Source organism: Rhinolophus hipposideros (genome assembly GCF_964194185.1).
Source record: "Rhinolophus hipposideros genome assembly, chromosome: 10".
NCBI classification, from domain to species: domain Eukaryota; kingdom Metazoa; phylum Chordata; class Mammalia; order Chiroptera; family Rhinolophidae; genus Rhinolophus; species Rhinolophus hipposideros.
In genome coordinates, this window is record NC_138056.1 from 38,726,088 (window position 1) to 38,750,471 (window position 24,384).

The following is a 24,384-nucleotide window of genomic DNA, read 5'->3' on the forward strand; positions in this document are numbered from 1 at the left end:
AGTCCCCACCCCTCATTGTGACCAGCCAGACAATAGAATGAGGTGGAATATTCCAAGTTTCAGGGCCTGGAAGCAACCACACTTCCTGAAGGAAAAACTACTATGGAAATTGCCAATGACAGTCAGCTGGGGGAGGGGGAGGAAGGGAATATGATGATTTATTACCTGAAGTTACAGTTCTTAAACCTCAGATCCACCCTGGGAGGAATTAACGAGCCACTGGACTTGTGGGTCACCTCAACGCGATTTTCATGTTTTGTAGTTTCCTTTCAGGCAGTCAACTTCTTCCAGAAACCTAGAGTGGGACCCACGGGAAAAGAAAAGCCAGACAGGTCACTTTGGGGCAAATAGACTTAAAAATCTGTTAGCTAACAGAGATGGGGGAGCTAGCTCATGACTTAATTACAGGGAGAACCGACCGGCTCGCAGTCCCATCTTTTAACAGCTGCCTGTTCAACTAAACTACAAACACAGGAAGGAATCTGGCAGCAGGTATTTTCTGTGAACAGCAATGTTTTTTAAATGACTAAACATGGTTCTTGGCACGGCCTTAAGAGAAGGAAGATATCATTTACAGTTTTCATTTCTTCTGCTGGATCAAGCAATAATACCAAATACTTATTGTGTACTTTGCATCAGGCACTGTTCCTTTGTATTATGTAGATTAACTCATTTAAACTTGGAATAACTCTGAGGTAGATACTACTGCTTTCTTCATTTTACTGCTGAGAAGACTGGGGTAGAGAGCTGAAGGAACGAGCGGAGGCCACGCAGCTGGAGTGGTGGGCTTCCGGGAGCTACACTCACTGCTAATGACGTCCTCGCAAGTGACGTTAATTAAACGCCAACAATGAGGAACAGTGGGAAATAAGTCTCCAGAAAACATTCGGCCAAAACAAAGTGCCAGCAGGACCAACACCTTAAACATCTTAGGTCGCTCCCAGAAGTTTTGCAAAAATGCCCATGATCCCCAGTTCGTCTGAGCACACACAAAACTAAGGGCGATATCAATTCTGAAAGGCGCTCGGCTCAGGTGAACAGTGAGAGCGCTGCCCCACCCATCTCCCACAGGCAGGCCGGAGGGGTCTCCTCTCGGCCCCTGTGTGCCCTGAATGTGGGAGGAAGAGGCTCTAAAGGAAGACTGGGGGTGCACCCGCCCTCCTGCTCTGCCTTGAGACAGCAAGACTGAGATTTTACATGGGGCTTTACTGACCTTTCTGAAGCAAGAATTCCAGTGTTTCACACTCCGTTGGCTAATTCTTGCCATCTATGGACCACTTATCTTTGTCTTGATTATATATGTCTTCAAATGAATATCCAGGAATACAACTGATTTTTGTCCTCTCAATATGCTCTGCTCCCCTTTGCAGTCTGGCTCTGGTAACCCCCGTCTCTGGTCCTGTGCAAATAACCTGACCAGGAATTCTGGACTTCTGGTCCCTAAGCCTCAGGTGACACAGCAGCGGCGCATGGACTTCCAAGTCTCCAGAAGTGCCCAGAGGCAAGCTTACCATCTCTGATTGCGTCTAAATCCGATTCCCAGTCCAGGTCCCACACTATCCTCCCAGCCCCCGAATTATCAATTGAGCCACACAGGGCATCCTCCCCTCTCTCTTTCTCACACCCCAGAGCCCCCACATAACCTTTTGATGGATGGGCGCAGCCACCTTCCTGTCCCCTGGTCATTGCCTCCATCCAGGCTGCTCTCCTCTCCAGCCTCACCCCCGCCTTACTGGGGTCTGAGATAGGCACACCCTTGCTTAAAAAACTTCAATGGCTTCACCGCTCTGCTCCAAACCTTCCAGATAAAACCCCAAACTCCCTAGCAGGAAACACCAGGCCTCCACAATGGCTTCTTTGCTCTCCAGCCCAACCCTCCTCATCTGCTGTCGAAATCCCCAGGCTACTGAGCCACCTAAATTCCCAAGAGCACATGGCTTCAGCCGTTCCCACACTGTTTTACAGGTGTGGCTTCCTTTAGCCACTCCACCACCTGGTGAACTCCTGCTTTCAAGTGCCTTCAGGTGTCACCTCCTAGGAGACGCTGTCTGGCTCTCCCCTTGCTGCTCCTACCCTTCCCTTCACACCTCAGCCTCTCTGCTTTCTGCCTGCCCCACCCCCATCTTACTGTAGGTATTTCCCAGTAACCGCCTCACTCCTTCTCTTTCCCCCACCGCCCTGGAACTTAGAGGAACATTCTACCGGTAAGCACCAAACTTCATATGGAATTTCTTATTTTGATCAGTTTTTCCAATATGCAAATTTACTTTATAGACATAATAAATGCTAACATAGATTTTGGCACTATATTTTGCAAAACAAAAATCAGAAGACCTTTTTTATATGCTTGGACAAGGTAAGGAAACGTAATCAGCTGTGACAATTATTTTTGGAAAACTGTTTTCTCTCCAAGAAGGTGTTCTTAGATGTGAGACAATAAATGAAACAACCAAGAGAAAAAGAAACACCACCAACAAAAATCCTCTTACCGTGCTACCTACTTCCAAAAGATTTGAGCCAAGGGAGGCGGCTTTAGGAGACAAGGCATGAAGGTACCTGTGAGAGGGGCCCTGGCTAAGGGGGAGCTCAGGGCCACCCTGGTGCTGCCATCCAAGTGGCACACAGCAAGGAGGTTCTTGGCAGAGCCTGGCCTGTGGCCCTGGAGTCGGGGGCCACATGTGTGCCCACCTCTGAGCTAGAGGGAGGCTCGCTAGAGAAAGAACGGCACTGTCGTGTGGGGTGTCCGGCGGGGTGTAAGGTGGGGTCTCCGCTCCCGCAGGACACGGTGAGGCCAAAAAGGAGCACCCACGGAGCCATAGATAGGGGAGTCAAACCAACATATTCTCGCTGGCGGCTGGGCTGGAGACACAGGAAGCAGGATCTACATAATCTGCCTAACAGCAGTCCGCGCTCGCCAGCCACCATCTTCTTGCTAGCCCCCACTCCTCCTGCTAGCGTAGCCACAGCCGTTATATTAGTGGCCAATGGCTTATGGGTTACAGCTGACGGCCAACTAGCCACAGCTGCTGGCCATCTGATCACAGTTGATGGCCATTTACTACCTGAGCCAGCACCTTTCTATGTGAGGCCGAGAGCCTGGAAACTGCTTTTTGGGGCTTTGTCCCCACAGGCACAAAGGGACTTGTGCAGTATACTTGGGGGACCCTCCATCCCAGTTTCCTTATGCTCCTTGGAGCACAGTGAGAGGAATTTCAGGGGCTCCACGCAAAGAAACAAGGGGGCTAGAAGAGGAGTCAGCCCAGGCTGCCCCTACAACCTATCAATCACTATTAGGTGCCAAAAGGAAACACAGCTGATTCTCTGAGCAGAGCAGGGTGATATTCAGAGCAAGGCCCCCTTAAAAAAAAAAACCCACACACCGTCTACAGGAATCTGACCACATCCAAGAACACGAAATCACAGACTAGGCGTCTCTCGCTGCTTTCCCTCTTCTCTGCCCCAGCACCCAGAATGGTGCAAGAAGAGAAAGGGGAGAGTGTAGATTATACTAAGGTTCAAACTATCAGCTGCCCTTCCCTGTGGGGAGTCTGCAAGGTGCCCCGGTCAAGCCTGGCCCTGTGGCTCGCCTGACTGATGAAAGGGAATAGATGGGACAACTGCAACTTTGGAACAGAACTTTTAGCATGTGTTTCTTTGTGCTGAGACCAACAATTTCCTAAATAGAGGCTCGTCCTTTAGCCAAGGTCCTGGATGGGGAACAGCATGAGGAAGAAATAAACCCACAGGGGGTGGACGGTGGCTCAGTTGGTTAGAGCGCGAGCTACGGGTAACAGGGCTACCAGTTCGATTCCCACCTGGGCCAGTGAGCTGCGCCCTCCACAACTAGAATGAAGTCAATGAGCTGCCACTGAGCTCCTGGGTGGCCAGATGGCTCAGTTGGTTGGAGCGCGTCCTCTCAACCACAAGGTTGCTGGTTCGACTCCTGCAAGGGATGGTGGGCTGTGCCCCCTGCAACTAACAACAGTGACTGGACCTGGAGCTGAGCTGCGCCCTCCACAACTAAGACTGAAAGGACAACAACTTGACTTGGATGGAGCTGATGAGTCCTGGGAAAAACACACTACTGTTACCCGATAAAAAAAAATAAAAAATAAAAAGTCCTGGAAATACACACTGTTCCCCAATAAAGTCCTGTTCCCCTTCCCCAATAAAATCTTAAAGACAGAAAGCCACTGAGATGCTGAGGTTGGTTGTTACTAGGGTGACCAAGTCTTCTGTTTGCTTAGGACCTTTCCATTTTAGCACTGAAAGTCCTGCATCCTAGGAAACCCCTCTGTCCCAGACAAACCAGGACAGTTGGTCACCTAGTTCTTACGGTTCACTCCTCCTAAGCTGCCTGACATAGGCAGGAGGAAAGAAATGCAGACTAGGATTCTGGAGCCACAGACCAAGGCTGACCTGGGAGGAGGGAAAGGGAACAGTGGCATTTACACTGGACTAGTTTAATCTTTCCGATAACCTATCCACTGATTGTGATCATTACCCCAGTTTTCCAGGTAAGGAACTAAGGATCGAAGAGGCAAAGTTATCTGAAGATGACACAGCTAGCAATGGGGACTGAACCCAGGTGTGTACAGTTCACTATTGGTTCTAAGAAGCAAAACCACCCCCTGGTCCTGCCTCTAAAACCATCCTCACAAAGTAACATACAAAACCTCCAAAACAAGCACTCCTGGGGAAGGAATGAGGGGAAATGAGAAGAGGAGCAGTCCTGGTTCAGGAAAGCTACAGAAACCGCGTCAACAAGTGATCTCTGGATTCCCTGGCAGCCAGAGGCCCCACACAGTCTGGGAAGAGTATCAGTTAGTTCATCGGGACAGACTGAGCAAGGAAGGGCATTTATCGGGGAGGCTGTCTCTGTGGGACCTGGGCAATGCTGTGCAGAATGGCTCTGGGGAAACAAGCTTTGTGAAAGAACAGCGGGCTTCCCCTTTGTAAAATGGGGCCCCGGTGAAAGCCTGTTCCACCCTCTTGCCTCCACCCCCAGATGTGACAGCTGGACGGAGTTCTGTTAAGACCACCTTGTAAAGCCCCAGATGTCATTGGGTTAATGGCTTTTGATGATGTGACTTAGTAAAAGAGCACAGCTTAGGCAAATATAGATGATATGAATCAATGTCCTTGACCACCCTTGGTAGGAGCGGTATGCTTATTGATCTACTTCCCCACAAAACCCCAAATTCCCCAGGAAGGACCCCTGTGTGGCCACCTTCACATCCCCACAACCTGCAAGGAGCTGGCCCTGGGCACAGCCGTGGTCTGGAGGAACTTTCCCTCATGGAAAGAGCCACGGCAGCTGGCCCTAGGCCCATTCTACACGGTCTCCACTACGTGTTGCTGGTGCCTAACTCAGGGTTTACTGAGAACGAATGTGGAGTTGCTCTGGTCTGTTCAGATGGTGCTGTACTTTGAGCAGAGGCGAGAGGCTGAAAGGGCCCTGTCTCTCCTGAAAGTCCCCCTTGACCCTCTATGCTTAGCGACAGCCCGTGGGGTGTTTGGTTGCCTTGCTTTGCAAAAGGCAGATTTAGAGAATGTTCACCCAGGTGCCATGAGACTGAAGAAATGGGTGTTTGCTCCAGGATCCATCAGCATGCATTTCTCTAGCCCGTGGTGGAAGCCAGGGCGCTGGGGACACAGGGGGAATCAGCTGGCCTTATGTTCAAGATTCCCTCAGTCTAATTGGTAAAGACGTGAGGCCTGATGCGTGATCCCTGCAACAGGCAGCACCATGCTCACAGTTAAGCAGTGCATTGCAGGACTCCAGGGTGTGCCTTGGCCTTTCTAAGTGGCAGAGATTTTGGAGCCATTACGATAAATTTCCGGCAGGTGGCAGTCAAGTGCTTTCAGGAAGAAGTACTTTTTTCTCACTGTGGGGCAGATGTAAGTTACAGGAGTGTGTGTGTAGGTGTGTGTGCGCGCGTGTGTTGGGGGTGGTGTGTGGGTGTGTGTGTGTGTGTGAGGGGGGTGGTGTAACGGAAGGAGAAGGGACCGGGGAGATGTTTCCTGGTGGGCTGGGTGGTGAGAGTAGGTTCTGAGCAGATGACAGCGGTAGTTTCAGTGGCTGTCAGGGGCTTGCGGGAGAACCCTGTTTGTGGCACTTCTGTATCCAGTCCTGCTGACAGCTCTAGATGCTTGGGAATCCCAAATCAGCCATAAATCCGGGAGACTGGCTGCCTTTGGAACCTTGGAGGGCCAACTGAGAGGGTCACACGGGCACGGTTTGTGAATCCTGGAGTACTTTGTGAGTCAAAACAAAGTTGGTCTTTGTGGAAAAGACGACCCAGTACCATTGATGGAGGAGAGTCCACAGAATTCCACTCGTGGAGGGCTACTGAAGGCTGTTAGAGGGCTTCATGGATCTGTTAAGAGTTACAAAACACGGCATGCACTTAGCCCAGTAAAGGCGCGCAGTGAGTGTTTGCTGAATGAATAACAAAAGGGATGCCTTCTTAGACCTTTGCCAAAGCCATCCCTCAAGGAGAGAAAGGAGAACAACCTGAGGAACAAGCTAAGGACCCACTGGGCTTCCTGGGGGACTCTTGGTCCTGGATGGTGATGTATGGACCACTGATGGGACCGCTGTGGGAAGTGTCTCAATTCCAGCTGCCAGCTGAGCAGCTGCCAAACCGAGGTGATGAGGATGTGGAGTCAGAGCAAACAGAAGGGTCAGAACCCGAGCAATGGGCATGGACAAGCAAGTCCAGGTCACCCCTTTACCAAGACTGGTAAGGAAAGGCTGCACAATGATGTGGAGTCTCGGCAAGGACGGAGCCCCTTAAATATCCATGCACCACCTGAGAAGGGAACTGACAGTACTTAGTGCTTTTAATGTACCAGGTCCTTTAAGACACGGTGGTTAAGAGCGTGCGCCCCAGGTTTCATAGCCTCACTTCACCGTGTATTAGTATTAGTGCCTGGGACGTAAATCTCACTTCCCAGATATGAAGGACACTTAACTTTATGGGTCATGGTCTCCTGACCCCTGTGATATGGATGGTGACTACCTACCTCAGAGCCCTGGTGGAGATTTAAGTGCTCAGAATGGTGCCTGGCACATAATAATGTTAACTATTTTCTCATTTAACCATCACAACAACCTATAGGAAGGCTAATGCCTCACTCCCATTTACAGATGAGAAAATGAAGTTTCAGAGGTGAAGTAACTTGACCAAGGCTGGTGATTTTATAGAAGGTAGATTTAAACCAGGTCAGTCCTGTCTGAAGCCCATAGTCTTTCCACTACATGGCATGACCCCTGCACAAAATAAGGAGTGGGCATATTCCATAGAAAGCAGGGATTTAAAAATCCTTGAAGCTAGCACTCCTCAAAGGTCTGCCATGGAACACTGGTTCCATGGGATTTTAATGATGTCACATGGCGAGGAATATCAATAGCCACAGAAGTATGGGGGAATGCTGGGTAAAACAGTTAGACTTCTTTTCTGCAGGGCTTCTTAGAAGCTTATACACAGATAATGCTGGAGGGTGAAGGTCCAGGAGCAGCGGAGTCTCCAATTCCCCACGTGCCCATCCACACCTGGCAGACAAAGGTTTGGTGGGATACACTAAGAGGAACCTGCTCTGCAAAACCAGTCAGGACTAAGGATCCCCCTCCTGTCCCCTCCTATGCTGCTGATTTCCTTGCCAGAAAGTACCTAGGCTTCATCGGCCTCTTGGCTCCTGTGCAAGCAGCCTGAAGTCTCAGGTCCCCGTTCCACTTTTACCCACGAGTGGTCTCTAGGCACCTGCTCTCTGCAGGTACAAGAGCTCTGCCTCACGCTGCCCTCTGCCTCTCAGCACCCACGTTTTGTTTGCAGCACCCACCCATGTGCATGCAGCCCACTCAACGGACTCTGCTCGGAGCCTAGACCGGAGGTGACTCTGCATTACTGGGAGGACGACAATGGAATCTGAAGCTGCCACGGGAGCTCACAGGTGCTGCCTCTCCCCACGCAGAGTCCAGGTCTCATTCTCCTCTGTACCCCAGCGCCCAGCACTGGGTCCAACACAAAGCAGATAATCAACGTCTGGTGCGGGTGGGGGCATGTGTGCTGTGCATCTGCCACGTCCCAGCTGTCCTGCCATGTCAGCGCTGGGAGCAGCCTCCGAGGGCAAAGCTCTCCTCCTGACCCTCGGCCTCCACGTGCTCTTACCTTCATGGATGGCACACCTCCCTCCCCATACCAAGAAGGATCAATGAGTCATGCTCATTCACCAAAGACGTATTAGCCTGGCTCCTGTTTTCTTCTTCTTGTTTTAGTGCTACAGAATAAGAGAAGACAGCCTGGCCCTAACGACTCAGGGGAAGAACATTCTTTCCACCAAAAAACTTACTGCCTGAAGTTGAAGAAAGTTCTGGAAAACATCTGCATCTTGTTCTAAAGGAAACAAAAGGATGCACTGCTGTTACTTGGTGGTAAAGGGATAGACGCCAGGTGAGAGAGCTGAGTCAAAGACAAGGCGGCCTGCAAGATGCGTTGAGTTTCTGGTTGGGAAGCCGCAGGAACAGGCCGCAGGAAGAGCACCCAAGGAGGGCTGGACTCAGAGGAAAAAGGATAGGCCTTCACTGAGATTATGGGGAAGGCTGAAAGGAGGACAGGAAATGGGAAGAATATTGGGCAGTGTAGGAAAGGGACACTGGGATCGCATATGGAGCGGCCTCCACCTTTTCACCATGGCAGAGAGCAAGGCCAACTGCAAAGTGGGGGAGGGACCTGAGGACGGGCCTGGAAGGAGCGAGGGGCAGTGGTCTGTACAGAGCAGCAGAGCCTCTCACGGGAGCCGCACAGCAGGCGGGTGTTTATGCAGAGCTGGTAGACCAGGTCTGTGACCTCCCGGGTACCTCTCCAAGCAGCAGCAGAGGAAGACCTGGGAGTCTCCCCACATCGAGGGGCAGGTGGGGGTGGACAAAAGGGCAAGAGGATGATGGGTGTGTGGAGACAAGTGGGACAGGGTGGTGGTCAGTGCAGGACCTCTGAACCCAGAGAGCCTGGGTTCAAGTCCCAGCTCTGCCACTTACTAGCTCTGTAAGTTCCATGACCTCTAGGAGCAGCAGTTTCTTCATTTGCAAAAGGAGGAGGAGTTCTCCTCACAGACTGAATGAGCTCAATATATGAAGATCACTCAGAATGCTCATCAGGTCAACTGCAGTTACTGAAGTGATGACCTAATGCTGGTTAAAAAAGAAGGGCAAAAGGCTGTGGAAAGGCAAGTGCTGATGTCAAAGAAGCAAACTCAGACTGGGCATCTTGGGATGAAGGAGCTCAGAAATGGTGAGAGAGAAGGGTGGGGTTGGGGGAGAGTGACGGGCAAGTGGACATGAAGGAACTTAAAGTTGAGGAGCTCCAGGAACCAAGAAGGAGTCAGTGAGGGTGACTAGAGAGAGGCTGGAGAGAGGGGCCTGGCAGGGGGCCTGGAGAACATCCCAGAGGTCAGCATTTTGCAACAGAAAGCACTGAAGACTTCCAAGAACCGGAAAGGTAAGTGATATTTTAAAAGTCCAATCCCTTCATTTTATGGTCAATGAAACTGAAATACAGAGAACTAGCTCCTCCTACAGAAAACTGAGAATAGGATAATGAGACCGTTAAGCCAATGGATGATAACGGAACTTTGGAGTTGCCCAGGGAGATGAGATGGTGAAAGCAAAGGACCATGATTTGCCTACAGAGACAGAGCCCACAGAAGGGGAAACAAGCAGGCTGACAGCTGCTGCCCAGAGCTGGGCTGCACCGGAGGCTCTGGGGTGACACAGCGACACCCTGCTAAGGTGTTTTAGGGGCTCGGGGAGGTAGGATTCCTATGTCCCACCTACCAGGTTTTGGCTGATGGGTAAAGAGGCCACAGATGGCTACCATGGCCCCAGCTCTCTACAGCAATCCATCCAACTCAATTTATTGAACACTCATACATGCCAGGTAATTTCTACAGCGAAAGAACTGGTAATTTGAGTAAATTTCCACCACAAATTGCACGTGGCAGTCAAATTTCAATTCAGGACAATTTTGTAATAATGAAGACACTGTTCGTGTGCTGGCCCACAATCATCATTAATCTTTCAGCAAATATTTACTGAGGGCATCCAAGCACCAGGCCCTGTCCTACACAGCAGTGCCGGGGCTGCGGGCTGGGAGCCAGAGCTCCTTTTCTCGTCTGGTACACATTCTGGTGAGGACGGCAAGCAAAGGAGACGAATAAGGAAGTTATACTGGGAGGTAGTAACTGCTAAGTCAGAGACAGGGCAGAAGGTGCACTGGTGATGGAGGGAGTCTGGACGTGAGGAGGGGAGAAGTCAAGGAAGGAGCATTCCGGACAGAGGAGAGCCCGTCAAGGGCTGTGGTGAGCCAAGGATGTCAGAGGACCAGTGACCGATCCTGCCTGGGTTTTATGTCCAACTGCAGCGTTGAGAAGAGGCTGTGGGGAGGGGGACTTTCTGGGGGGAAAGGGCATGTGCATGTGTTGGGGGGACCTGTGTGTATGTGCATGTGTGGTGGGAATGGGTGTGTGTGTGCACGTGTATGTGTGTGGGTGCGTGGGGGGTGCGATAAAGCTGTAATAATCCAGGGAGACCAATATGGAAAAGACTAGAATTGTCTGGGGAAAAGATGATACGACTCAGCCCTGGTTTCAGCAGTGGAGGTGGTGAGAAGCAGCTGAATTCTAGATATATTTTCAGGAAGGCTGTGCTGACTGACAGGATATGCGGTATAAGAGGCATCCGGCTGAGTGGCCATGGTAAGGTGATGAGAAGTTGATTCTTGGTACATTCTGAAGGAAGAGCCAATGGGATTTCCCGTTTCTTTCTTTCTTTTTCTTTCTTTTTTTTTTTTTTTTCCGTTTCTTTCTGATGTGAAGGGCGATGGCCAATCTGTGAACTGTACGAAGCCCCCAGCAAGGGGGCGACTGCGGGAGAAAACCCAACCTGAGTCCACTTTCCACGCAGTGTGCCCTGTGTGACGGATGGAGGAATCCACCGAGCACGGCAGGACGGCTGGTCTGGGGCACGTTGAGTGACAAGTGCCTGTGAGATGTCTAAGCTGCATCACAGACTACATGGCCGCTGGGGTCTACCTGCCACACATCTTTCTGGAGCAGTGACTACCTCCCATCGACTGAGCATCAAACGTGCCAAGGGCAGTCCTGGCCCTTTCACAGCTCATTTTGTCCTCACAGTGACCTTTCAGGGAAGGCGTTATTAGCAACATCATATAGAAGATGGCACTGAGGCTCAGAGAGGTGCAACAACTTGTTCAAGATCACACAGCCGGGAGCTGGGGAATAGGGACTGAACACAGATGTGCCCAACTCCATAGCCGGGACGCCACACAGTCGCTGTTGTTTCAGTGACTCAGCAAAGAAAAGCCAAACTGTCTCAAGGAGGGGCAGGAGGGCGGGCAGGCTTGTGCCCATCCCGCTGACACTATAAGAATGCCAAAGCCAGTAACGAGGACAGGAATCAACCAGAACTGCTGGGGACGTGGCCGGCGTGTTCAGCACAGCGCACCAGATGATCCTTTCTGTTCCAACTCTGAGTGACTGGAAACCTTCCTGAAATGCACTTGCCCACTTGCCTGCCCTGGCAAACAGAGTTTGAGGAAGACGATGTAACCTTGTGATAAGTCTCCAGGCCTCCTAGCCGTGCCCCAGACCTAAGATGTTGAGCTCAGTGTGCCCTGACCCCAGGAATACCCCTGCAAGTTCCTCCTCTAACTGGAACGGAATCAGCTTGTTTTCTTTCATCTGTCTCTTTCCTACACAACGAATAATAATAACAATGATACTAAAATAAAATAAAAATTACTTCAGTGATTTCAGTTTCGTTTTCCTGAGCTTTGGTTACAGCAAGTGTTACATGTCTAAGGATTTGAGAAACGATATGTGTCAGAACTTGAGACTTTTTTTTTTTTGAGAAAATATTCAGCACAGGAGTCACAACAAAAATAACAATATAAAAACAGTAGCAGCAGAAACCACACGCCAGGCTTTTATTTTGTGCCAGTCAGTGTTGTTTCATTCAGTTCTCAAAGAAGGAGTAACTCATTCTCAGAGAAGTCATGTAAACTGCCTGAAATTCCTCCGCTCAGGAGTGGGAAAGCCAGAGTTCAAATCCAGCTCTGTTTTACTCCAGAGCTCTGTGACAGGTGAAGGAGTATTATCCCTTCTGGATTAAACAAAACAAAACAAAATAAAACCTCCGATAACTCAATAAAAAGAAAGATACCTTGGTGGAAAAATAAGTAAAGCATATGAATAGGGAATTCATGAAATTCACATCATTCATTCATGTAGGCAGAGGCTACAAAACAACCAAAACAAGTTTGATAAAAATCTTGTAGATTTCTGTAAAAATCTACACATGAATGTTAAAAAAATATATGTACAGGTGGGAGGGGTGAAAAAACAGAAATGGCAAAGATGAAACAAAAGATAATGAAAACTATGTTTCAGGCTCTTTAAGATTACGTATTTCCTAAAAGGAACAGGGGAAACATCAAAACACCTTATTCTCTGACAATGGATGAAGTTAAAAATTCTGACTTCCATTACACATCTAAGAGAAATAGAACCATTTATTTTTATTTCAAAACTATATTAAGGTTTCTCCAGTGTGAGCTAACACTCACACACAAACACACACACACTCCTTTTCTAGTATTGAAAATTCAGAGATTCAATACAAATATTTTTAACATTCCTTTTACTCTCTTGAAATTTGTAAATAATATAACCTACCAATACCCATCATTTCAAAAACAATCAACATAATACCCTAATTGTGTTACTTAGAAAGAAATAAAGTTCGTTGACATAAGATAATATGTATGTTAATATGCAAATGTCGGGCACTGCAACTCTAGAAGACATAATGAAACATATAATGAGGTGCTTAAAAAGGTAAACCTCATATAATTGGTGTTTGTGCTCCTGGAAAATTCCATATACAGCATGTCCTCGAATAATATCGTTTCGTTCAATGTCATTTGGTTATAACGTTGATGAAAAAAAAGAAAAATCAATTCCCAGCTGGAGCCACTGTCTGTGTGGAGTTTACACATTCTTCCCATGTCTGCATGGGTTTTCTCCAGGTACTCGGGTTTCTTCCCACATCCCAAAGATGTGCACTGCATGTCAGGTGAACTGGAGTGTCCACACTATCCCAGTCTGAGCCAGTGTGGACGCATGTGAGTGGCCGTGTGACGGAATGGTGTCCTGTTGGGGAATGGGTGCCTGCCTTGTGCCCTGAGCTGCTGGGATGAGCTCTGGCCACCATGTCCTTGAACTGGAATCAGCAGGTTGGAAAATAATTCTCTTCCTTGTTTTTAATAATCTTTCTGAAATGTATATATAGCTTACATTTATTTACATGTTTAATATTAGAAATGTTTTTGGTTTTTATTTAAAAGTTTGGTGACCCTTTTGTGATCAGAAATATGTCATAGGAACATAAATCTTTATAAAATTTTTTTAAAAGTTCTTAAATTATAGTTGACATACAATGTTATATTTGTTTCAGGTGTACAACATAGTGATTAGACATTTATATAACTTATGAAGTGATCACCCTGGTACCCGTCTAACAGCATACACAGTTATTACAGTATTATTGACTATATTCCCTAGGCTGTATTTTACACCCCCATGACTGTTTTTATAACTGGCAATTTGTTTTTATAACTGGCAATTTGTTTATATAAATTGGCCTATGATAAAATTGGTTTTGTTATGTGTCGTTTAGCTTAAGGTGGCAGTTTCCAAGAACCTACTGACAATGTTGAATGAGGACTTACTGTATATTAAAACCATGCAAAAATTATTTGTGTTTATGTGTAAAATGGAGTCATATATGGAGTCATACAATGGCTCAGGTAATTATCAACAGGGTTTCATCTACATGAATGTCCACTCAACTTCAGGAAGTTGTATACGACGTTGGACAGTCTTTATTACATGTAGCATCCCTGCTACCCCCCAATAAAAGCCCTGTCCCCGTTACTGTGACAGCCAGATCATCCCACACACCCCCAAGATGTCCTGTAGAGGGAGCTATGTACCCGTTCAGAACCAGTAGTGTGGTTCAACTCTTCTATGAAGAGAGAAGGGGCCCAAAGAGGTTAAGATATTTACCCAAAGTCATATAGAAAATCAACAGCAGTCAGGACTGGAAAAGGAGAAGGAGTAGATAGTTAAAGAGAAAAGAAGTTATTATTCTAATATTTACATTAATTAATTGCTAGACACTGTGCCGGGTGCCTTTTGCTCTGCCCATACAGGTTCTCATCTAATCCTCCTCTCAACCTGAGGTGTTACTTCTATTATCATCCCCAATTTTCAGATAGAGACACTACATGCAGGAAGCCAAAGTTACTGCTAAAGGCCCCACTTTTGGTAATGACAGAACTGGACTTTATTGAATCTTTTTTCTATTGCTTCGAGCTGCTCTGTCTCCAGGTCTCGGCCCATACCTCAGGGACCAGGCCCCACTCTATGCAGCCTGAACCTCTAGGAAATAGTAACTGGGCATGCTTTATGAAAAGCAACTGACAGAATGATGGGTCAACCCCAGCTTCTCAGCCCTCCTGGCTCAGCCAGCATGTGGCCAGTGCTCAGGCCAAAAAGACCTCTGAGCACATGAAGCAGACTCTTGATGAAGTCACGGATCATCTTTCCCTAGACTCCCGGGGGAACTGGCCTGAGCTGCCAGGGCCTCGGCAGGATGACCCATGTGACGGCAGGGGCTGTGCCTGCCCCAGAAGGCCCATGCCTCCACAGACCCACCTCCCACTCCATAAGACAGCAGGCAGGCAGCCGAGGGGCTGGGGTGCACTTCCAAAAGCAGGAAGGGCGGACAGAGGGCTTGGTCACCAAACCTTGGGGTATCAGTTGTGGGGAACACTCTGCAACAGTCACTGCAACTTCATGGCACATTCGCCTTTGCTCATTTATCGCTCAAAACGTCCTGTGAAAACATTGTTATTCCCATCTTACAGAACAGGAAACAGACCACAAGTGACTGGCACCTCGTTACACGGCTGGCGAGGGGCAGGGCCAACACTCCAGCCTACGTCGGACTGGCCCCAACCACCTCCCTCACCTGCACCTTTAAAAACCCTTTCTGATTTATGAATTTCAGGAAAACAAATACTGAGACCCGTATTTGTCACCCGTTTCTAAATCCCTGCAGGGCTTGGCAGAACTGGGATGAACCCATCTGTTGACGACAGTGCAAAGGCCTCTGCCCTGCAGCTGGTTCTGTCAAAACAAACTCTAAAGAGGTTTCGTAGAAAATGGTTCAAGTCAGGCTCCTGTCAAATGATTTCTTGCACAATAAGTCCGAGTTGGGCCAGCCCCAGTCGAATGCACCACGGGCGTACTTTTAGTGCTAAGGTTGTGAGATATTATAGCCCCACAGCTAACAGCATAGGAACTGGAGTCAGACCGCCTGGGTCCAAATCTCCACTCTGCCGCTTACCTGTGCGACTCTGGACAAGATTTTATCTCCATTCCTCAGTTTCCTCATTGGTAAAATGGGGATATTGACACTATCTACCTCACAGGGTGGGTAGTAAATAAAACAATTCATATAAAGAGCTCAGAATAGTGCCTAGCACATGGTAAGCACTAAATTAATGTCTCCTACCATTAATGTTAACATTGACTGCATGCCACATAAAGAATGGCTGAAGGCACTGGAGAACAGAAACGTTGGGGAGGGAGATAAAAACGGGTAGGGAAGGGAAAGGGAAGGAGGTCCTTGAGCTCTACTTCCAAACTTCGAAAATGGAATCATGCCATGCGTACAGACCTTTGTTCTGTGTTGCTACAAAGGGCAGAACTATGTCAATGAGGAAACAGTGCCAAGAAGCAGATTTGAATTAGAATAAAGTATTTTCTAACAGGCAGACATATCCCCAAAGGGGGAGCAGGATGCCTGGTGTGTGGGTGCTGCAAGGGGGTGGGGTGGGGTGGGGCTGCCTGTCATGACCGGTACAGACGGGATTTTCCTGCACAGGAGTGTGGCCAGAGGAAGTGACCTCAGATGCCCCTGGCTCGCTGGACCGTTCTATCATTCTGATCATGAGCAAATAAGTGCTGATAGGCAGGGTGTGGCTGATCAGCCTGAAGGAAGGAAGGTGGACTCTGGACCAGTCTTAACATACACAACCTTCAGGACTTTCATTGAATGCTCTCAGAACACTCTTTGGTGGTGGTAGCAGCAACGGTGGCTATGACGAGCAGTGGCTCAATGAACCAAATGCGTTTCTTGAACTCCTGCTGGGTGCCTGGCAAAATGATTCAGAGAAAGTGTGAAATGACAGGCCTCCGGCAACAAACTACCAACATTTCCTTACTCTGGAGAGTTTAAAAACAGCATCAATCACTAATGCCACTGTTATCTGGGGACATGCAATATGATCGGGTCAGCCAACTCCATGGGCAATGCCTGGGACAGGAAGACTGGAGGTCTTTTCAGTTCAAGGGCAACTTCCCAACCTCTTCCTCTCAGGTGAAGGTTTCAATATTCTTACCACTGAACCTTTTACTGACCCCATCCCCTAACCTGGGTACTTGGTCTCCTGGGCCCAGCCGCACACAGGAAAAGATGGAGGGGTCATGGGGAAATGGCCAGGAGCAGGAACAGGAGAGAGACCGGGGAGAATCGGCTCTTTAAAAGCTGACTCAGAGTTGGGATACTCAGGAGGTATCCTCCATCATGAAATATTATTAGCTTTATAAACTATAAAAATGAAAAATGTTTTTAAAACTATCAATGTTTTTTTATCAACAAAAACCATTAGGGCTGGCCTGGTGGCTCAGGTGGTTGGAGCACTGTGCTCCTAACGCCGAGGTCGCCGGTTCGATTCCCACATGGGGCAATGAGCTGCGCTGTCTACAGCTAAGATTGTGAACAACGGCTCTCCATGGAGCTCGGCTATGGTGAGCAGCCGAAAATTGGCGTGAACTGCCGCGGGGCTGCTGAGTGCTGCCACAGGCTGCTATGCTGCCATGAGCGGCCGGCAGCCAGCGTGAGAGGCCGACAGCCAGTGTGAGCGGCTGGCAGCCGGCGAGGGCTGCCGTGAGCTGCTGTGAGCGGCCCACCGACAACCAGCGACCCACTGCCTCAGCCGGGGGAGCGCAAGGCTCATAATACCAGCAGGGGCCAGGGAGCTGTGTCCTACACAACTAGACTGAGAAACAACGGCTTGAACCGGAGTGGGGGGAAGGAGTTGGAAGAAGGGGGCGGAAATATTATTAGACTTTATTAAAACTACAATACAAACACAGAATCCGAGAAAAAAAATATAAAATTCTCAAACTAAAAGCTCCTTAGCTATTCTCCAAGTATTAGAAACTTCTAATTTATATATTCTGAACTCTGAGACCTCAAAAGCAGGTAAGTAGTTAGAGGTATCAAAAGATTACGAAAAACAATTATGGAGATAACATTGAAGACATTCTACGTACTGATTTTTCTTTGCCACCTGGAAACGCCTCACGGCACGTTTAACCACTGTCGGGGTGGCCAAGAAGGCTGACCAACTCTTCTCCGGGAGAATGTACTCAATAACTCAAAGGCTGCAGCCTGAAGCACCCGGGCTCCTGAGCTGCTACCCGGCAGCCCTGCATCCTCTCTCCACCAGGAGCCTCCTCACGTCCCGCATGTGACTGTCCTTCGCCATCCAGTCAGCTATCGTAGCCAACTCCCATGGCTTCCATTCCCATCATCGCTCCTTTCCTGTTTGCTCTTCTCCGTGCTAACTCTAACAGCCTGAATTTAGGCTAGGTCACCCCCTCTCCTGGTCTCCTCACATCCTCTAAAGCTATCGGTCTCCAACATTGCCAAGAGGCGACTTTTCCAGAAGCTTTCACAGTCCATCCTTCCTCATGAGGATTTCTCTCACTCTCTCTGCCGGCTCCCAGTCAGTTAGAGAACTAACACCGAGAGCCCATTCTGGCCCAGGCCTGAGCCCAGGCAAGAGAGAGACAGGTTCCAGCTTCTGTGCCAGCTCTAGTCCGCTGGTATTGGCTGCCCGGAATGCTGCACACAGGATTCTGAGGGTCAGAAAAAAGCCTGCCACAATCAGTTATTATCCTTCTCCCTGGGGCCAGAGGACAGGGGATGGCACCCACATGCTATCCCCAGATGGGGCAGAGCGTTCCACAGAACTCGCTTGTCTCTGGCCTGTCCCAGTGCTTCACTCTCTTTGGTATTCCCATGATATGTCCTCAATGGTCCGCTTCCAGGGGTCCTCCAAAATGGCAATATTTACGTTCAGGGGCACCCATTACGGCACCAAACCTTCCCTCCCCCAACACTCGGCAAATGTGCTGCATCTCTTTCCATAACAAACTTTATAGGATCTATAAAGTGGGTCAGAGAGCAGCTGATTTTATCTTTTCCTTGGCATCCAGATACACAGATTTCCAAATTCCTCACGCTCACCATCTTCTCTCTTCAACTAGCCGGTTTGTTACACACATACGGTCATTATTTGACTGTCTTGATGACTATGTGTCTGAGACTATGAACGCTGAAGGGCAGAAATCAGACCTGTTTAACTGACTAGCACAGCAGGGCATTGTCAGAGAAAAAGCAGAGACCACAGCCCTCGCCCAGCATTGCCATGTCTCGCTATGGGGGCCTGCGATAGTCACTGTCCTCTCTGGGCCTCAACTTCCCCTCCTGTAGTAAGATGTCCTTGAACGAGAGGGTCTCTGAAATCTCGTCGAGCTCTAAGACACTACAAAAACACAGGCCAAAAGCACTGGGTTCCTGTCGTTTCATGACTAGGCAGGTAACAATCACTCAGGGTTGCACTCACTGAGATATCACAATATAGCTCCACTGAGTGGCATTGAGCCGCCATAGCGACAAGTGAACAACCCTCAGTGCTATGGTATGTACGCTTGTATAGCTAAGTATAATGGACAATGAAAAATGATTTTATCTCCCTTTGGGAACGTAAGCATGCTATTCTATATTTATATCTTCCATCTCCTAATTTAGTCAGTGTAGAACTTTTTCTGATCAGCACTCACTTGCCAATAATTTCGCTGTACAGCTAAATGAAGAATAGGAGTCATATAAGTTCACAGATTGAATGGATGGTTGATTTACAAAGCCCTTAAAATGTGTGGCTGCAGGCCGACGATGGTAACTCCATAATTAGATATGGCATGCTCTGCGATGATGTATTTTTTACTGTTTTTTAATAACTCAGTTCTCCTTCTGGGATGAGGGGAAAAATGGAATTTGTTAAAAATAAATCGAGATTTAGTGGCTTTTCAGCCTTCTGCTGTTTGCTGCTCACAATATTCTATAAATAAAAGAAGCCCTGCCCTATAGTGCACTGTAAACACCCTCAGACACTGAGCCAAATTCTTCCAATTATGACCCTGTGCCAGTTGCCAAGCTACTGCAAGGGCCTACTTGAAAGGCCGCCATCTAGGCCATTTCCTGAGTAAGCTGCCCTGTAGCAAGGGAATCAAGGCCTGAGGCTTTGGCTTCGTATCTAGTCTCAAATAGTTGCTCCATGTTCTTGAAATTAAGCCCTTTCCTTGTGATCAAATTACAATTCAGAGGTAAGTGAAAAACTAACCACTCATTCGTCCATCCATCTGCCTGGCTTATGTGTGTGTAAGATCCTGGGCTATCACATGTTGGACTTAAATTGGACAGAAGTGCATTCACAACAGTGTCTTTACTTGCACTGAACAAATCAAGGTCAAACAAAAGTAGGTCAGCTGTGGATGTGACAGGTGAGTCAGTGGCAGCCTGTCCTTCTGCCCAATGGCTTCCTTCATTAATGGGTTTGGGTCACTGCGGTCCAATACAGCAAGCTGAAATGGTCATTTAAAAATCCATACTATACCCCGTGAGGGGCAACGAAGTTGGCCTCAGTGTTGAGCTTACTGCTCTGTGGCTCAGATGCCAGTGCACAAGTCGGGACCGCCCTGGCTGCCCAGCATTTCCTTAAAAACTGCATGCAGAAATTCAGGAGATTGCAGTGTGCCACAGTCTCACTGAGAGAAATTACTTCCAGCTCCTTAGAAACCGGAATACACAAAGCAGCACTGGAACAAAATGGGCTCTGGTTAGAAACTAATCATCCTCCCTCCCAACACAGACGCTGTTCATTCAGTGTCAGCTCGACCGGGTAAATGCTCTGCGAGGACTGCTAACCCACGCTCACCAAGGGGCCTTCAAAAGGCCCTGGGACGTGTTCCTAGCCCGGGGAGCTCAAACTCTGAAAGGGGAGCTAATTCATGAACAAGTACCACCCAAAAAAGAACTGACTGATAGGCGCTATGTGGTCAGATTTTCCAAACCCCAAATTGGCACTTATACTTAAGAGTGGCAGAACTGTTAAAAGCAGGAATGTCTTTGGGACCTGCTAGTCACAAAGCATGGAGCCTCCCTCAGAGAGGTCCCTCTGGCCGTCCAATGTAAAGAGGCCCTTCCTAAGACTCACACACCACCTGTGGAGTCTAATTTCTTAATTTCTGAAATGACTTTGTTTCTTTGTGTCTTCTCTGATTAGCATGTGAGCTTCCCAAGAACAAAGACCCGGCTCTGTCTTGTTCTCAACTGTCTCCAGAACAACTAGAACAGTGACTGGCTCACGGGTGCTCAATAAATAGTCGCTGATGCAACAAATCCATGCCAAACCTCTAGAAGAGCATTCTCTGTACCAATCTCCCTCAATTCTCACAGCCACATTATGAGGTGAAATCATGAACTCTCCTGTACTATGAGAAAATTAAGGCTCTGAGAAGGTGCGTGTGTTTTCCCAGGCCCACACATCGAACGAGTGGATGGAGCTGAAATTCCACACCAGGCGTGAAGAGTTCTAATCTTGGCTTTGAAGTGAGCATCTGTTGCTTTTATAATTTAGGAAAAGCAAAGAAGAAAAACTTTAGAGGCAAAACTACACATCAGAAAGAGCTTTAGATGAAATGATCTAATATCTGACGGATTTGGCTCCTGTGCCCCAAATCCAAGTGCCACGTGCAGAGGGAACTGGCACTATAGCCAGAGCAGGAGGAAGGAAAAATTGGGGCCCTCCTTTATGGAAGGTCCGTTCCTATCTTTTTGTGGGGCCACAAAGGCTGGAGGGGAGGGGCCGCAAAGGCAGGAGGGGAGGGGCTGCAAAGGCAGGAGGGGAGGGGCGAGGCCGTCTGCAGTGACACCCAGGCTCCCGTTGCTATTAGAAACAGCAGTCTTATTCCATGGTTTGCTGGAAGGGTTCCGAGGAGAGGTCTACAAACAAGGTAGAAGACTGGCAAGTGAAGGTGCTTGGAATTTGCCTTCTCACAGTCCCATACCTTGAAAACTAAAAATTTTTTTAAAGGGAGGGGGAAAGCATACGTTTTAAGATGGAAATTTCAAAAAATTGAAAAGTAGAGATTTACGTTTGCCTGAATTTAGAGCATTAAACCCTGCTGAAGCTCAGCTTATGCACCTTTACAACTTATGTATTACAATGAAATTCCTAATAGTCTGATATTTGGGGCCCCAAAAATATCTCTCCAGTCTGTCTGCTAGATGCAGGCTATGGTTTGAATGTATGTGCAAATCAGCAGGTTGGTCTCATCAAATTGGCCAGTGTGTATACACACGGCAAATATGGGAAAGAAATGAAAATGGCAAATAATATCAGTAAAACAGGTATTTCCAAATGCTACCAAGATGGCCCAACAACCTTCGAATACAACATCCTACAGAAACACAAAACCCTCATGGTTGTGAATGAGGAGCGGCAGGATGAGAAAAGAGCACATAACCTAACCTTCTGGATCTGAATTACTCAGTCGCGATCCCTGGGTGGGCTTCCAGGAAAATGTCTCATGAAAAACGTAAGGCTTGCGAGTATTTGTTATAGGAACAAATGGCATAACCAGAAAAGACCAAGAGAGCAAACTTAGGGATCAGAAAGTCTTAGGCAAGATGAATTTGGGAGCAACAGTGTGGCACAGAAGAAAGAGCCTGAGCTTTGGAGCCAGGCACCGCTACGTGGCTCCCCCCACAGACTAGCCATGTCGCCTTGGGATGGGGGATGACAAATTACTACAGTATCTATGACCAGCTATGACTGACTGACAGCACAAAGTCTAGCGTATGGCAAATACGTACTTATGTACTTATGAAATAACATGTTCTTTTATTTCACCTTCATGGCAACCCTATGAAACCTCCGGATCTTATCTCCATTTTCCAGATCTGGAAAAAGGTTAAAAGGATGGAATTAGCATGTCCACGGTCCACAGCTAGCTGGGATTCAAACCCAGGTCTGTTCGACTCCAAATCCATGCTCTTAACTACTAAGCTCCACTTGCCAAGCCTCAGCTTCTCATCTGCAAACAAGGTAATGAAACTCACCCCTGCAGGGTGGTAAGGATTAGCTAGAAGCACTTAGCACAGTACCTGGCACACAGGAAGCTCTACAGTGTAGCTGTTACTGTTATTCCGGTGACATCTGGACCTTTGGCAGAGAGAGGAAAATGTGGGAGGTGGGCTTCTGGCTGTCCAGATGGTACAGCATTTCACTTCCCAGGGCGTGACAAAAAGGATGAGGAACTTTGGACCAAGGCCTGGGATGGCTTACCCTTGGTAAGGGACAGAGAAGGGACACCTCAGCAGGATAGGTAAGAATGTGGTTACTCGGAGCTTAAAGGCTTTACATCGAAACTTGGAGAGGATTGGGGATTTTTGGAGGAAGGAATAATTCAAGCGGAAGAAGAAAGTTAAGGGGCAGTACCAGACCACATGGCTATGCCTGGGCTAGGAATGTGTGCCCACTGTCATTCTGACTCCCTGATACCTGCGGGACGACAAGAGTTCTTGTGCATGTTTGTGGTAAGAGAGATGCTCGACCCCCTCGTCATCAGTAAGCCTGGCCTGGGACTTGGGCAGAGCCAAGGCAATCTTAAAAAAGGAGACTTTGTTAGAGCAAGTCTCCTTTGGAGTGAAATATGGAGAAATGTACCCGTCGCACGAAAGAACCAATGAGCCAATGAAGCAGTGTGCCTTGTAGTGTGTAAGATCAAGGGGCCGTTTGCAGGAAGGAGACTCAGACTCACTGATGCCACCATCCTGCCGACTTGCTTACTGAAGACTGAGCAGCTAAGTCGCTCCCAGAGAGCCAGCACTACTGCATAAGAGTGCATCTCGGGGGCTGACATTTGCTTGGGGAGAAAAACATCAAGGAGTGTCGCGAGGCTCTCCCCAGACCAGCTTGTCCTTTCCTGTTTTTCTTATAAAGGAATCACTATATCAAGTTCTCCCAGTAGGAACCAAAGATACTCAAAGGTCTTCATATCCTGTCATCAGTCCCCTCTTCTCCATCCTCACAGCTCTACATAGGGCTCAGTATCAATTTCCTGGCCCATTTTAACTGCTGCTAACTAGTTCTGCTGCCTCCTCCTCCAGTCCAGCCCCCATACTGCCACCAGCTGGCTTTCTAAAATAAAAGTGCTGACCACGTCACTCACCTCCTGAAAGATGTCTACTAGATTTGCACTGCCTACAGAATAAACACCAAAGACTTAACCTGCAAGAATTCATTCATTTTTTTCATTCACCCATCGAATGTGCGATGATTACCTACTGTGTGCCAGGCTCTATTTTAGGCCCTGGAGATAGAGTGGGAAATGAAACAGATAAGAAACGGACCCATCCTCACAGATTTACAGTCTAGTGGGGTAAGTCAAACAATAAAGAAGACACATAAATATATAATGTAAAGTCAGGTAGTGATGAGTGCTGATGAAGAAAAATAAAGCAGGATAAGAGGACAGAGTGATGGGGTAAAGGGCAGGGTAAGACAGTGCTTTTTTTGACAGTTGAGAGACCACTTGAACAGAGACCAAAACAGAGTGAATCAGGTGCACCAGGCAAAGACGCGGGGGAAGAGAGATCCAGGCAGAGAACAGCAAGTGCAAAGGCCCCAAGGCAACAAAGAGGAACTCAGGAAAGACAAAGTGGCTGGAATGGAGTAAGCCAAGTGAAGAGTGTGAAGAGATGAGACCAGAGAAATGGGACACAGCAAGGTGTTTAGATTTTATTGCAGGGATGCTAGGAGCCATCAGAGACTTTCAAGCAGGGGAGTGACATGATCTTATTTACTTTTTCAGAGGTCACTGCTTGACTGTGTGGCAGACTACAGCAGTGGGGCCAGAGTGGAAGCAATGGGACCTGCTGAGAGATGGGGGAACATCTGGACGAGGGTAGAGAGGTGTCATGGCTTTCAAGATATACTCTGATGGAACAGCTGTCAAGAATTGCAAACAGATGATGTGAGGAGTGAGGGAAAAAACGGGATCAGAAATGACGCCTACATTTTGGGCCTGGCCAACCAGGTAAGT

At 48.1% G+C, this 24,384-nt stretch overlaps 1 protein-coding gene across 9 annotated transcripts in view; it reads right to left on the reverse strand.

Moving 5' to 3' along the window:
• The window catches only part of BMAL1 (basic helix-loop-helix ARNT like 1), a gene marked incomplete at its 5' end in the record, with an annotated part of 98,406 nt that overhangs the window by 34,950 nt on the left and 39,072 nt on the right, over positions 1-24,384 (reverse strand). For 8 of the 9 annotated variants that reach the window (XM_081063965.1, XM_081063966.1, XM_081063963.1 and 5 more), the window contains one exon: positions 166-295. Of the gene's footprint in view, positions 1-165; positions 296-1,213; positions 1,400-24,384 lie in introns of those variants that run through there. The other variant, XM_081063964.1, reaches the window with a different exon arrangement.